Source organism: Ambystoma mexicanum, chromosome 6p, assembly GCF_040938575.1.
Source record: "Ambystoma mexicanum isolate Mex_15411 chromosome 6p, UKY_AmexF1_1, whole genome shotgun sequence".
Lineage (NCBI taxonomy): Eukaryota > Metazoa > Chordata > Amphibia > Caudata > Ambystomatidae > Ambystoma > Ambystoma mexicanum.
Genome location: NC_090935.1, coordinates 1,476,006,650 through 1,476,022,601, shown reverse-complemented (window position 1 = coordinate 1,476,022,601; position 15,952 = coordinate 1,476,006,650). Strand labels below are relative to the sequence as shown.

Here is a 15,952-nt window from a genome sequence, read left to right as displayed (position 1 = left end):
ATCTACCGAAACCGCAAGCACTGGCATTCCATCAATGTACAGGTGGTATGCGATGCAAAGGGAATCATCACCTCTGTCTATGCAAACTACCCTGGCTCCACCCATGACATTTTCATATACAGAATGTCCTCCCTGAGTCGGGCCCTGGAAGCTGGCCAGCATGGCGACACGTGGCTCCTAGGTGAGTACAAATGCCCTTGCACATGCATGCATGTCACACACACACACACAAATACACAAACCCCAATAATCACAAACATTTACACCTCCCCAGGGGACAGTGCCTACCCTCTGAGCAACCACATGATGACGCCAATCCGGAACCCCACCACACCACCCCAGGTAAGATACAACGCCGCCCATATTGCAACCAGGGCCATAGTGGAGCGCACATTCTGAGTGCTCAAGTCACGTTTCCGCTCCCTTGACCGCTCTGGCAGGCAGCTACTCTATGCACCCCCAGTAGTGTGCAGGATCATTGTGGCAGCATGTGTCCTGCACAATGTTGCAATATGGCAGGGCGTACCGGTGGACATGGTGGTGCCCCCACATCCCCAACCACAGGCACAGGCGCTGCCCATGGGAGGGGACAGAGCACGTGGCGAGGAAGCCCGGACCCAGCTTGTGGCCACATTTTTCACCTAAACTCCCACCCCTGCGGAGTGCACACAGGCCTGGCACATACCAGGTGACAATCGATGATGACAAACAGACAGTCAACTGTCACAACCCTACCGCCCTGAGATAGTTGCCATGGAAGTGCCACATTGTCTGCATCCCTAGCTACTTAAACACAAGCTATCCTGTGTGGCCAAAAGGCACACATATGACATGACATGATATGGCCTATACACAAGTATTTCAAGGTGCGATGAGGCAGGGAGGGGGGAACAAGGGAAGACAGACAACGATACTACTAGGTGAGGTGTCATTTAGATTGTGCAAGTGCAGGGGTAGGAGGAAGGGAAAACTGCAAGGGGAAGGGGAGGGGGGAGTGCAGTACAGGGTAAGTAGACTAAAAAACAAATAAATAGGCCAGCTGGTGGCAACTGCAAAGGTAAGTGCAGACAAGTGCTGGGAAGGGGGGGCTGTAGGGATAGAGAGACAGTCCCGCAGTGCAGGGGTTGCCAGGGAGGCAGTGCAAGTGGAGAGTGGCTGGGCCAGGGGCCGAGGTCGGTGAGAGTGGCCCAGTTGCAGATCCAGTGCAGTTCCAGTGAAGAATTTTGCAAGGGAGAGGCAGAGAGAAAGCAGAAGCAAAGAGGAAGGTCTTGAGGTGCTTCCGGAACCAGAGATGGTTCTCCTCAAGTTCCAGTGAGGCAGGAAGGCTGTTCCAGAGGGAGGCCCCTGCCGCGGAGAGAGATCTACCCCTAGCTAGTTGCTTTGAGAAGCGGATGACCCTGACATGCAAGGTGTGAATCACACACACCTGCATAACAGGCCTTGGCCATCACTGTTATGTCACTCAAACCCTCCCAAACCACAACATGACATGGCAAACAATACCCATACACCAACACAGTAACAATAAGGAACACATTGCCATGTCAAAAATGTACAGTGGCATCAGACAATGATGCCTGACATGGAATCAGATGAAATGACTGACCAACAACCTCCCACCCAAAATAAGTCATTTCCAAATGCATCACAAGAGTTGTAGACCTAACATAACAATGAATGCCTGTCTACATGCACATTGTGCATTGCAAAATCAACACTGCAGCTTCTGTGTGCTGTGTCCAACTCCTGCAACACACTGCTCTACGCACAGCACAGTGAACAGCCATTGTGTGTGATGCACACCCTGACCATCACATCTAAGCGACAGACCACATCAAAAAGCAAATTAGGCATGTACAGGATCCATAATTGGTCACAGAACATGTGCTGCAGGGACACAGTGGGCACCAGAAGGCAAACATTGTACACGTGGATATGCAAGGGTGGTTGTACATGTAGTGCATCATAGTGCAAGTGTGCGGGTCAGTAAGGACATGCACTCAACATATGCATGTGCAATCAAGTGACCATCTGTGTCCTCTACACATCACATGTGAACATTCACCATGTGTACACCCCAGCATGTCAAACCACAACTATCCCCTCACACCTGAAAGGTAAACACAACACATGAACAGGCATTGATCAGCAGAACACAACATGTACATAGGATACCACCATTACAATGTCAGGGTTCCCATCACACTGCAGGGCAAGGCAACTATCAACAACAACCCCCCCTCCTCCCTCACAAATGACCATGACCCACTGAACAACTGCACCTGGGTCATGGAGCCTTCAACCCTCAATTTCACCTGGCCACAGGATCACCTTTCCCCTTCGTCACCATCTCCCACCTTGTGTGTAAAAAGGTGCCTGCACCCTCAGAGTCCACCCTCATTTGCAAAATCACAAAATCCAAGCCAGAAAAACGAACCAGAACACCCTCCAGTAGATGACTTGACGTAGCAGTACCTCACAAAGGCCAAGTACTACCACAATGATGTAACAACCAAGGTAGCACAGTAAAACAATGTCACAACAGGATGTGAACCATGTGTGGTACATAACATAGAATGATGCACCATGAACGGATGTGTACTGTCACAGGTCCCGTGTACAGGCGCGGGAGTGTCACGAAACAACCACCCCCACCGTGTCCCGGGTGCCTGCAAGGTCAAACTCACACAGGCCTCTGAGACCCTGGTGGGGAAGGAGGGTCAGGGATATGCAGTCGGGACAGGTGTTGGCACACTGGATAACTGGAATGAGTGGCAGGAGAGGGGAGGAGGAATGACACATGAAAGTAGGGAATGCACGAAAATTTACTACCTGCATGAACACATACACAATCCGAACAAACTTGGACAAGTTTGGGGCTTACACAGGCATCCGCAACCCCAGTGGGGAAAGAGGGTTAGGGAACGTTGCTTGGATAGGTACAGGAAGCAGGAACACTGGGTAGAGGGTACAGGATTTAAAATTGGATAGGACTCTGGGTGATTAGGGGGAAAAAAACATACCAAATTGAATTACACATTCATCCATGCATTAGTGCACCCCCCAGCAAGCCTATGCAGAGCAGTTTGAAAGAAAAACAACAAGACACTTAGCTCTGGTTTTGAGTGCTGGCCTCCTGCCTGCGCACTCTCAGGTCCGGTTACAGGAGCACTGCAATGCTGCAAAGAGAGCCACAGTCAATAATCTGTACGTGCCCATTACACAAAAACACACCACCAAACATGCCCCATAGCAACAAACTACTCTACAAACAGACAATCTGGTGTAGATGCTTCATACCCATATATAACATTACCCCTGTGATGGGTCATACACAGTCAATGCAGTAAGTCAGCAGCCGGTGGGTGCGTGGCAAATGGAACACCAATGTGTCACAATTCACACAACATGCAATGTTCCCTGGGTAAGCAGACAGACCCATATAGCAAGGCATGACTTCAGAACAAGTTGTGTTCCACCATGACCGAAACAAAGTTGGCAGTGCATGTATCAAAATGTACATGGAAATTAAATGCACTGCACCCGAGTATGTCCCTTGCTGTATGTCCCTGTGAGCTGCCCCTTTCCATGTCTCGGAAGGCTACATGGTTGATACAAGTGCCTCAATGGACCTTGGTGTACCGGAGGGTATGTGCCACTGCCCCTGCAGGTGTCCCAGACAACCTTACAATGAACAGCCATCAGTCCACCAACACATCTGAGCTGCATTGTGTGCTTCAACGCCAATATTCGTCCAAGCTCACCCTCAGTGCTGTGACTAAGCCTGCATGTGCAACTCGCCTGGTGCAAGCATTGCTGTGTTGTGGCCCCCCTGTGCTGCTCACCTTGCCTGGAGTTCCTTGGAACACGTCAGCAGTTCTAGGATGTAGGTCTGCAATCCCTGGGCCTCTGCTTGTGCACACATGTGCATGTGGGCACCAACAAACGTGTCCAGAATTCAGACATCCAATGGGCCATGTCTGCTGGCAAAGGTGCTCTGGAGGCTCATCCCCCTGCAGAAAGGGCATGAAACACATGATTAATGCTTTAAAGTCATCTGTGTGTGTCTCTTCAGGCATCTCATTACTTGACCACGTCAGAGACTTACATCAGAAATCACACCATCAGTCCGTCTTTCACATCCAGAGTGTGGAACACACTATCTACGGCATGAATTGCAACAAGCACGTGTACAGTAAAGATAAGAAACATACTACACAATGCATAGCAATGAATGTACACATTAATCATGAAACACCCCATCTAGCAAAAGCTGAACAGTGGACAATAACACCGCAATCATCCCCACTAGGGGTGTCAACACAAGTCACACAGCACCAGACATGCCACAGATATGACAGTCCAAAGCCCTTGTGTAATAGGTTGTCACACCGAACCATCCTTGTGAGCCCATGGATAAGGGAGGCAGGAGTGGCATATGTGAGTCAAGGACCCCAAGCAGCAAACACATAACAAGACAAGCCTGAAGGGCCCAGCTGGAACAGACAGTGGATGCCTTCAAAAGCCACAAAGCATCGCACCATCACATGAAAGCACAATAGACAAGCAATTTTAAACTATATTAACTAATTACACTAACTATGGAAAACCTACATTACCTAATTAAACTAACCATCAAACAGAAACTTAACTAACTAAACTAAAAGAAAAATCAAAAATGGCCACATACGACCTGGGGGGGGGGGGGGAGGCACCCAGGAGGGGGGAGGTACAGGGTGCTGCTCAACACCCACATGCGATGATGCTGAGCCAAAAAAAAACCTCCATGGGCTCAACGCCTGCACAGCCCGACCTATGTGGGAGATAGATGGTCGTCCGAGTCTGGCTCATCCTGGAAAGGAGGACGTGGCACAGTAGCCTGGCCACGCCTAGCCGCAGCTTGCCCCTCGTCAGCAGCAAGTCTGCCGGATGGGTGAGCCTGGTTCTGTGTGGCGATGTGACGTAGGTCTGCATGCAGAACCTCACGTGATACACGTGCTTCCTCTTGCAAGGTAGCACGTGTAACACGGAGTTCCTCCTGCAAGGCCTGGCTGGACAACCGCTGCACCTCCCGGCAAACCTGTAGCTCAGCCGAGATGGTACGCTCAAGCTGTGCAAACCACTCCTCTGCCCGCTGCCTCTGGGACATCATAAGGACACCCAGAGTGGATTTGAGGGAAGCATACTCCTCCCTCAGGGTATCCATGTGCGCCTCTGCGTGAGCAGCAATTGCTTGACGCAGAGACGAAATTTCAGCCTGGCGTGCCCTGTCTGAGGCCGCCATGCCCAGCCTGAGCGAGCGGGCCGTGGACCGTGCCGCCTGCTGCTGGAGAAGCACCTGCCTAGCAGGGGGGAGCACAGATCAGGCCACACGCTCCATGCTCTCAGCGATGTTCTCCATTGCTGCCCCCTGCCGTTCTGAATTGGCAGTCATGTCTTGCTCCCACTCAGTATACTGCGGTTGCGCACGGCGACCGCGTTGCCGGGCTTGACCCCTGCGGGACCCAAGGACCGGGGGTCCTTGCTGTGTTGGCACCGCCCGCGGCTGCACGACTACATGCCCCCGTCGACGTGATGTCCCAGTGACTGGTGTGGAGGGTGACCCTGTGTCCCGATCCACCACGGGCGGAGGAATCAAGACTGTCTGATCCCTCAGTGCAGGTGTTGCAGACAGAGGAGTGTCCACATCAGAATCACTCACCCCTGACAAATGGACTTGATGCTCATCCAACTCAACATGGACGTCAGAGTCGTCATCAAGGCTGGACTCATAGGCAGCCAGAGACAAGATAGATTGTAGCACTTGGGGGTTTTCATGGCATACCACCCCACGACCCCCACTTGTGCCGGGTTGATGTAGTGGTAACAACCCTGTGTCTGGCATGACATCACCATCCTCTGCCTCAATTGCGTCATCACCTGAAAAATAGAGAAAAAAGGTCACTACACATGTCAGAAGCACACAACACACACACACACCGACAACAAACGCATCAGGCAGACATGTGACACACAACATATAACCTGGCATGCATGCTGGGTCAACTTTGAATTGCTTCTGTGATCAGACCTGTTGAAAGGTGGCAGTTTCCATGGAAGTGGGTCTATGCAGTGCAGAAAATGTGTACGCCACTCACTACCTACATGTACAAGGACTCCATGGTGTGTGCCAGGGAATGTGAAGGCAGTGCAAGGTCAAATTCAGGCATCACATGCATTGTGCATTCAATGTGTACCATATCTAGAAGCCAAGCACCCCTCCACCCCAGTACCAAAGCAGGGATGCCTAGCATGGTATCAAAAGGCTGACCATAAACCTGTGTATTGACAGGCAGTGTTGACTGGCATCAACAGCTTAATGTGATTCAAGTGACAACACTGCAAATGATGATTGGACAGTAAGAAGGACACATGATGAACACTCTGGAGGCCGCCCACGTGTGAAGAAGACACAACAACAGTTGGACAGAGTCATTGGCCATTGAACAGGCTGAGGCCTGTGAGCCACACAGATTGTCAGACCCTAAACATGTGTGCAACGCAGTACTGAGCCACAGTTGACATGGGAAGGCTGATGAGATGCCATGCAATGTATGTTACCCAGGACTTGTATTACAGTGATCATCCAGTCAAGGACACATAGGGGCATGCGTGCAATGCACATGGAGCATGAATGGGCACTCATGTCCCTGCGGGACATCTGACCTATGCACAGTACAAGTGAGATACCCTGCATCAAGTACTAAGGCTGTACCACACGGCATATGTCTGGAAGATTCTACGCTGGAAGTTAGCATCTACACAGGACGCATGAACAGGAAAGTACACATTGGCAAGATTGACGCAGACCAGTGCAAAGGTGGAACAGGGGTGCAGAGTGGCGGAGAAGGGGCAAGGGAGCATGCCTACATGGAGTCCCCGCATGCAGGCAGAGGAGACATGCATCACGGAAGCATTGCATTACTTACACATCAGAACCATGTACACGTCACATGTAGTGCCAATCATGCACAACACATCCCACAAGTGAAACACACACATCCTCAACAAACACACATCAACACTCACTGGACTGGGCATCAAAGTCCAGCATCTCTCCCACTCCTTCGACCAATTCGGGTGGTATGAACTCCGCAACGAGTGCCTCATGCAGAGTGAGCTCTTCCTCCTCTGGTGCAGGCCCACCGCCAGTCACCAGAGTCAAGTTGTAATTAGAGGCACGTTTAGCCTTAGTGCTGCGTTTTATGTCATTCCAACGCTTTTTGCACTCTTGCGCCGTGCGCACCTCATGGCCGAATGAACTGACATGTTCCGTAACATGCTTCCAGTGGGTGTCACGTTGGGCAGCCGTAGTCTGACTATTGGCACCCACTAGCATGTCACGGCTGTGGCCCCGCACGTAGCCCACGAGGAAGTCCAGTTCCTGCTTGCAGAAAGGCTTCTTCCTCGACGTGCAGGAGGTTGTGGCTGTGTGTGGGGTCCCAGCCTGTGCTGCAGGTGCAACCTTCCTCCTCTTGGACTGTGGCGCAGACCCTGGCTGGCTAATGCCGCCCTGACCAGTATGGCAAGTGGGATCGGTGGATTGAGCCATGGGAGTGGCAGGTGGAGGGACGACCAAAGGCCTGACTTGTGTCAGTGGCAGCTGGGTGCCCTCTAAAGGACCCTGCGCAGCAACATCAGCTGTGGCAGGGACATTGACTGCAACGTTCCTGGTTGGCAGACTCACAACCGGGGTGTTGTTGGGTGCATCTGCCCCTGCACTTGCCAACACCCGGCTGTTTGGGGCAGCAGATGACATAACTGCCCCAGGGACACGTGTCTTGGTCAGGGCTCCTTAAGTGCCAACGCAGCCTGCACTGGCAGACCCTGAGCCTGGGTGGCGGTGTCCACAGCTGCACCTGCAGCCACCACTACCCTTGGGCCCGTGGCAGTCGATGGAATGGACTGCCGGGTCACACGGGCACCAGTGCCAGATGCAGAAGCTGCATCCCCCGGAACCACAGGGGGTGGTGGCATGACTGCACCGACACATGGCACAACATTGTGCTCAAGTGGCGCACCCCTGCCTCTTCCCCCTCTGTGGCCGCCCTGGACACCCTGGAGTCCCCCAACACACTGGTCACCACGGCCACGTCCCTGACCACGCCCGCCACGAGGAGGACGCCCATCTGAGGCGCCCCTCACCTTTGGTGTCCTCCCAACCATGGCACAGATGTAGTAGTGCCGGCACAGATGGAGTAGTGCCAATGGGAGGTGTACACCAAAATTGACCTGGGCAATTGGGGTGAAGGGGGTGGGAAGCAAGATGTTAACAGCCCCCCTGCACCTGCAAGACTGTATGTGACCCCGGTGATGTAGTGACGGGTCACGGAACGCTCAGGTACCCCAAAACTGCAGTAAAACCGTGCATGCAACCCTGCAGCCTACGTGCGTGGATTCAACCTCCCGCAGTACGCGGTGGCACCCAGTAACACGAATAACGCGTACGCGTGGGACATGCAGGCTACTATGACATCGAAAATGGGTGCGATACACAGGGGCACCCGCAGTGGGGTAAAAGCGCATGTGCGACTCACCGTCTGACTAGCGTGATGCAGAAAAACACGCGTAGCCAATACCCCCGCCAAAAGAAGAGGTACGTCCTTGATAGCTGTGAAGTTGTGATGGCGCGCGAAACAACAGGAAGCAGCAACACACGTCGGTCTCCACGAAAGGCACGTACAGCAAACTGCTGGCCCCGCTCACATTTAACCCGTACTGAGGGAAATGCCTGCGCGCATCACGTCACTTATGCGCATGGGCCCTTTCCTCGGATTACACGCGGACGTGCAGTTTTTCACACGCGCTGAAATGCCCATGCACGCCTGCGCACGTCACGTCACAGAGGCGCTTGCGCTTGAAGGGCCTTCTGTCCAATGAAATTGCATATGCGTGGAGACGCGCTTACGCGCTAAGGGCCTTTCCTCGAATTACACGCTGACGTGCAGAATTTTCACGTGCCAAATCACTCTGTATCAAGCTGGCCACGCGTAAGCACACGGAAGACCACGCTCCTGCCCAGAGGCCGAATTACTGCCCCCCAGCACGCTCCCACCTGCCATCTGCTGCTGCCTGACTGCCTGCTGCCCACGTGTCCTGCCATTTGCTGCCTACACATCAGCCAGGGTTGCTGTTGCTGTGACCACCCCTGCTGGAACCTAAGACTCCCGACTGGGATTCCATCGCTCCACAGCCCAGCCTCAGGACCCAGTTGCCCACCCACTCCTGCCTCTGGGGTTGTCATGTCGGGCACTGCAACATCTGGCACCACTGACAACCCCCGGCCAGAGAGGCAGAGGGGCACCAGCTTTAGTGCCAGGGAAGTTGGTGTCCTGGTGGAGCAAGTCCTGGGGCAGTATGATGCCCTCTTCGGAAGTGTGCGCGCCGACAAGGAAGGACGGACTCGGATCTGGACGGACATCGTGACTGCCATCAACGCGGAGGGGATGTCAAGAAGCGCTGGGAGGAATTCAGGTCCAGGACCCTCAACAAGGCCCGGCGCCTCTTGAAGGCAGCGGATGCTAAGGGGCGCTGGGGCCACTTGTCGGAAGATCAGATGAGGGTCCTGGAACGCATATCCCCAGCGCTCCACGTCCAGGTCCTTGAGAGGCAGACCCGTCTGGAGTCGAGCGGTAAGTGTACATGCAGCCTGATTGTAAGCTGTGCGTGTGGTGATGTTTCAGTAGTGTGCTTGTTGCACATCTGTTTGTATGGGGCCGAGTATGGGTAGGGGTGTACAGGGCCGTGAGGCTAACACATGCGAGGGCTGTCATGTGTGAGACATGGATGGTGCTTGTGTGTGTAGGCTTGCATGCCAAATGCAGTTGTGTGGGCACACATGTTTGGGTGAATGTGTATGTAAGTAGGCATGTTCGTGATGTCAAGCATGTATGTTGTTTTCAGCTGCATGTATCAGCACTGTGTACATGTGCATGTGTGTGTATTTGACAAGGGTGCAACAGTGATGCAACATGGATGCATGTGACAGCGGGATGTGGAAGCCTGATTGGCAGATGTGACATGGATGCCCATCTGAACACTGCGACAGTTGGCAGAGGTGTACACATGCATGCAAGTGTGGTGGTGTGTGTACATGTGTAGGGCACTCCCTGTGTTGCATGTGATGTCTGGCTCACCTTTGCCTGCTCATGCTGTTGTATGTGTATGGATGGTGCTGGCAGTTGCGATATGGCTGTTGTATGGCTCATGTGTGCAAGTTCAAACGACGTGTGTTGGGGATTGTGATGCCATGTCTGAGGTTTGCCAATGCCACTCATGTACAACTGTCATGTGTGTATGTGTCCATTGTACAGTGCCCTGATGCCTGTGTTTTATTTCTCCCTGTCTGCAGCGTCAACTGATGAAGAGGGTGGAGAAGGTGCTGTGGAGCACAGCAGCGGGGATCCCACCGCCAGCCGGAGACGCAAGGCCCGGCTCCCCTCCCAGGTTGTGATCTCGTCGGGGAGTGAGGAGGCCGGTGCCGCGTCCCAGGCCGCAGCTGCCGGGGGGAGGTCCAAGAGGCAGAGGTTGGAGTTGGACTCCTCGGCAGTAGGGATGTAACGGTATACGGTATACCGTTAAAGATACCGTGAACCACTTAATTGAACAATAATAACCGTCACATTGTTTATACCGGTATAGCGTTTATACCGTTAAGTGTGCTTTTCAATCTGATTTGTAAAGGCTGCAGCAAGCAAGTGCTGCGCAGTCTTGGTCTTGCACTGTTCGGTGTGCCGTCTGTCAAGTAGTTTCAGTTGGAGCAGATTTTAATGCCATTCCATGAACCACACGTGCCTGACACAAAATCAATATGTTAGCAATAGGAAGAATAAATACAGTGCCAAGAAGGAAAAGGGTTTACTTTGGGTTGGCGGCTTTGGGGTTTATTTATTTATAATGGATAATGTTTGCTTAACATATGACAATGGGGGATTTCCCTGGTTCTATCATTGAATTTACATATAATAAGTCACACTGGGAAATTCTCTCTGTGGGTATTCCCTGTTGCCATACCAAAGGGTAACATGTCCCTGATTACTGAACACCCTTTGGCCCACAAGAAAACTAAAGGCTGCAACGTAAAGAGAGTGTGTGTGTGTGTGTGTGTGTGTATGTGCACAAGTGTATACTACCATCAGCCTCCATTGATCTGTGGCATGCAGGTTATCAAAATGGCAACATGTTCATCTTCACCAGTAGCCAGTGGGGGAGCTAAAAGCCTAAATTACCACTTAAGAAAAGCTATTCAGCTTGCTTTGCCAGTTGCAGCAGGACTCCCCCCCCCTCCTCTCCACACGTGTGTTTGTGTTTGGTGGAAGCAAGGGATGGCATTTGAGTGGAAAGTATGTTGAAAAGCCCAATTATGGCCCTCGGCGCCTGGTTTTGTTTGTGTTGATAAATCTGACAATTTATGACCTTTTAGAAAATATTTGTTAAGATTAGTTAACTCCACCTGCTATACCGCGAAAACCATGATATACCATTGTTTGGCAAGAAGGTTATCGTACCGTCATAAAACTAATACCGTGACATCCCTACTCGGCAGCAGAAGGGGCAGCTGGGACCCCACAGGGCCCAACGGGGGGAGATGGCACGGAGTCATCCAGGTTGGTGGGGGGTTTTGTGGAGGAGGAGGCCCTGCAAGCAACAGAGATGGGGTCTGGAGGTGGGGATTCCACTGGTGCTGGTGGTGCAGTGCAGGACCAGGGACAGGAGGCAGCACAGGTCGCCGCGGAGGTGCCTGTGTGCAATCCTGTTCCTGATCCTGTCACTGCATCATCTTGCACCAGCAGGGATGCCTACGTCCAGACCCGTTTTCAGGCAGGGGATGAGCTCACAACAACTGGCCTTCCTCTGCCTGCGGACGTGGCTATCCGGGTCCGGGTTTAGCCTGTCCTGACTGGTGTGGCGTTGCGTCAACAGGCCCTGCAAGGTGACCTGCAGTCTTTTCATGAGGAGACTGCATGTCATCTCGAATGGCTCGTTGACCGCGTCGGCCTACTGGGACAGGTCACCCAGGCCGGATTCCTCCGTTTGATGGGGCTTGCTACGACCCCCTCCTCAACCTAACCCCCTATGCACCTGTCGTCCTCCGTGCCATCTTCCCACCCATCAGTCACCTGGGTGCCCTGTGGAGCTGCCTCTGATGGTGCGGCCAGGCTGGTGGAGGAGGCATCCCTGCCACAGTCGGGAATCGGACGTCCAGCAGGGGTGGCCACATCAACGACTGCACCCCAGCTAGCGGAGGATGTGCAGGCAGCAGGAGGCAGTGCACGGGCAGAAGCGCAGCAGCAGCAACGTGGTGGGAACCATGATGGCTCGGGGCCTTCGACATCGGAGGGGCAGGCATCGGCCGGAGGGCAGGAGGACCCAGGACGGGAAGTGTCTTCAGTGTGGCAGCGGTTGGGCCACGCCATAGATGCGGAGCGGCAGCGGGCGGAAGAGGCACGGCTCACGATGGTCAGGGCGGAGAACTCCATGCGGAGGGCCCTGAGGCGGGCCGAGTGCCTCGAGGCAATCAGCAGGGGGTTGGAGGTGGACACGTCGACGGCCCTGCGGACCCTCGGGGCCATGGAGGAGGACCGCCTCCGGGACATTGAGCAGGAGTTCGATGATGCCCTGGCCCGGGACATCCAAAAGTGAGCCGTCGGACTAGCCCGCTGCCCTTGTAAATAGTTCTGTAGTTAGTGTTAGGTTTCCTTTGGTTTTGCATTTTTTTTGGACCTTTTGGACAATGGGCCACATTTTTGTATATAGTTTTTTTTTATTAGGTAGTGTTATTAGATAGGTTTCATTTCTTCTGTTGGGATCATGGACCCTGGATTGTTTATCTGTATATAGTTGACTGTTGGATTTTCATTTTTTTTTACAATTTACCCATGGAGCAATGGTTTTCAATTTTAATTTTCCATTGGATTTACTTTTGTGGACTGTGACTTTGGACACCTTTCCTTTGGATTATGATTTGTGGTTTTGCATTATTTCACGGACATACTGGTTTTTATTATTTTTGAATTCCCATTTTTGTTTGTTAATTTTTGATTCAATTTATGTTTCTTTTAATACATATTTTTCGTTCAAACTTCAATGTGTAGTATCATCTCATTGGTTTCATGCATATCATGATATGGGTTTTGAGATTCACTGACACCCATTGGGTGTATGTGAGGGACATGTGTTCATTTCCAAACTTGCAATTGGGGTTCTATCATGTTATTGCCATTTCTAAGTGGGTGGATGCAATACTCGGGTGGGTGTTTGGCATTTGGAGGCTGAACATAAGGGCCAGGGATCTAGATTGTGATGACATGTTGGCTGGGGGACATCTGTGGGGGCCTGGTGGAGGGTGCCCCACAGTGCAGGGGGGTGGGGGTGCAGGGGGACATGAGTTGGGGGCCTGGTGGAGGGTGCCCCACAGTGCTGGGGGGTGGGGGTGCTGGGGGACATGAGTTGGACATGAGTGGGGGCCTGCTGGCAGGTGCCCCACAGTGCTGGGGGTGGGGGTGCAGGGGGACATGAGTTGGGGGCCTGGTGGAGGGTGCCCCACAGTGCAGGGGGGTGGGGGTGCAGGGGGACATGAGTTGGGGGCCTGGTGGAGGGTGCCCCACAGTGCTGGGGGGTGGGGGTGCAGGGGGACATGAGTTGGGGGCCTGGTGGAGGGTGCCCCACAGTGCAGGGGGTGGGGGTGCAGGGGGACATGTGTGGGGGCCTGCTGGCAGGTGCCCCACAGTGCTGGGGGGTGGGGGTGCAGGGGGACATGAGTTGGGGGCCTGCTGGCAGGTTCCCCACAGTGCTGGGGGGTGGGGGTGCAGGGGGGCATGAGTTGGGGGCCTGCTGGCAGGTGCCCCACAGTGCTGGGGGGTGGGGGTGCAGGGGGACATGAGTTGGACATGAGTGGGGGCCTGCTGGCAGGTGCCCCACAGTGCTGGGGGGTGGGGGTGCAGGGGGACATGAGTTGGGCATGAGTGGGGGCCTGCTGGCAGGTGCCCCACAGTGCTGGGGGGTGGGGGTGCAGGGGGACATGAGTTGGGGGCCTGGTGGAGGGTGCCCCACAGTGAAGGGGTGGGGGTGCAGGGGGACATGAGTTGGGGGCCTGGTGGAGGGTGCCCCACAGTGCAGGGGGGTGGGGGTGCAGGGGGACATGAGTTGGGGGCCTGGTGGAGGGTGCCCCACAGTGCTGGGGGGTGGGGGTGCTAGGGGACATGAGTTGGACATGAGTGGGGGCCTGCTGGCAGGTGCCCCACAGTGCTGGGGGGTGGGGGTGCAGGGGGACATGAGTTGGGGGCCTGATGGAGGGTGCCCCACAGTGCTGGGGGGTGGGGGTGCAGGGGGACATGAGTTGGACATGAGTGGGGGCCTGCTGGCAGGTGCCCCACAGTGCTGGGGGGTGGGGGTGTAGGGGGACATGAGTTGGGGCCTGCTGGCAGTTTCCCCACAGTGCAGGGGGGTGGGGATGCAGGGGGACATGAGTTGGGGGCCTGGTGGAGGGTGCCCCACAGTGCTGGGGGTGGGGGTGCTGGGGGACATGAGTGGGGGTGCAGGGTAGTCCCCCGTGGTGTGGGCTGCCTGCAGGGGCCGTGGAGGTTGTGGAGCGAACACCTGGGAGGACCCACACGGCCAATTCACGTGTAGTACGCCACGGAACCCCTGAAATACACGTACCCTGCTGATATCGCGTGTGAAACTTCCCGTGCACCCCAAAATACACGTACCCAGGACATTCGCGTGTGGGACTTCCAGCGCACCCCTGGAATACACGTACCCAGCTGAAATTGCGTGTGAAACTTCACGTGCACCCCAGTAATACACATACCACGCTCGCACAGGGCCAATCGCGTGTGAAACTTCCCGCGCACCCCTGAAATACACGTACCCTGCTGAATTCACGTGTGTAACTTTCCGCGCACCCCGAAATACACATACCCAGGACATTCGCGTGTGGAACTTCCAGCGCACCCCTGATATACACGTACCCTGATGGAATCTCGTGTAGAACTTTCTCCGCACCCCTGAAATACACGTACCCTGCTGAATTCACGTGTGTAACTTCCCGCACACCCCAAGATACACGTACCCAGGACATTCGCGTGTAGAACTTTCCGCGCACCCCTGAAATACACGTACCCTGCTGAATTCACGTGTGTAACTTCCCGCGCACCCCAAAATACACGTACCCAGGACATTCGCATGTGGAACTTCCAACGCACCCCTGGAATACACGTACCCAGCTTAAATCGCGTGTGAAACTTCCCGCGCACCCCAGTAATACACGTACCCAGCTGAAATCGCGTGTGAAACTTCCCACGCACCCCAGTAATACACGTACCACACTCGCACAGGGCCAATCGCGTGTGAAACTTCCCACGTACCCCTGAAATACACGTACCCTGCTGAATTCACGTGTGTAACTTCCCGCGCAAACCGAAATACACGTACCCAGGACATTCGCGTGTGGAACTTCCAGCGCACCCCTGATATACACGTACCCAGCTGAAATCGCGTGTGAAACTTCCCGCGCACCCCTGAAATACACGTACCCTGATGGAATCGCGTATGGAACTTCCCGCGCACCTCTGAAATACACGTACCCAGCTGAAATAACGTGAGGGACTTCCCGCCCACCCCAGTGATACACGTACCCCGCTTGCCGTGCTGGTACAGGGTTAGCGCAGCCCTTTGTGCTGGATTGGGGATTTTGATGGCTTTTCCCTGCGCAAGGGGCGTTCTTGGGGGCGTAACTGGCGCTGCTGCAGGGTCGCTGCGCTACTGTGCGCCACGGCTGGTTTTGGTGGCTGGAATCCATGAATACGCTGTGCGTGGAAATGTATTTTGGCGCACGTGGCTGGCGCAGGGATTCGCACGCGCACACTGTGCGCCAGCCGCGTGCGCCACTTGTGCGCTGAATTCTATGAAT

At 54.1% G+C, this 15,952-nt stretch overlaps 1 protein-coding gene across 1 annotated transcript in view; it reads right to left on the bottom strand.

Moving 5' to 3' along the window:
* Positions 1-15,952, bottom strand: part of LOC138511068 (uncharacterized) — a 3,073,423-nt gene that overhangs the window by 2,914,348 nt on the left and 143,123 nt on the right. The gene's annotated exons all lie outside the window — the stretch shown is intronic.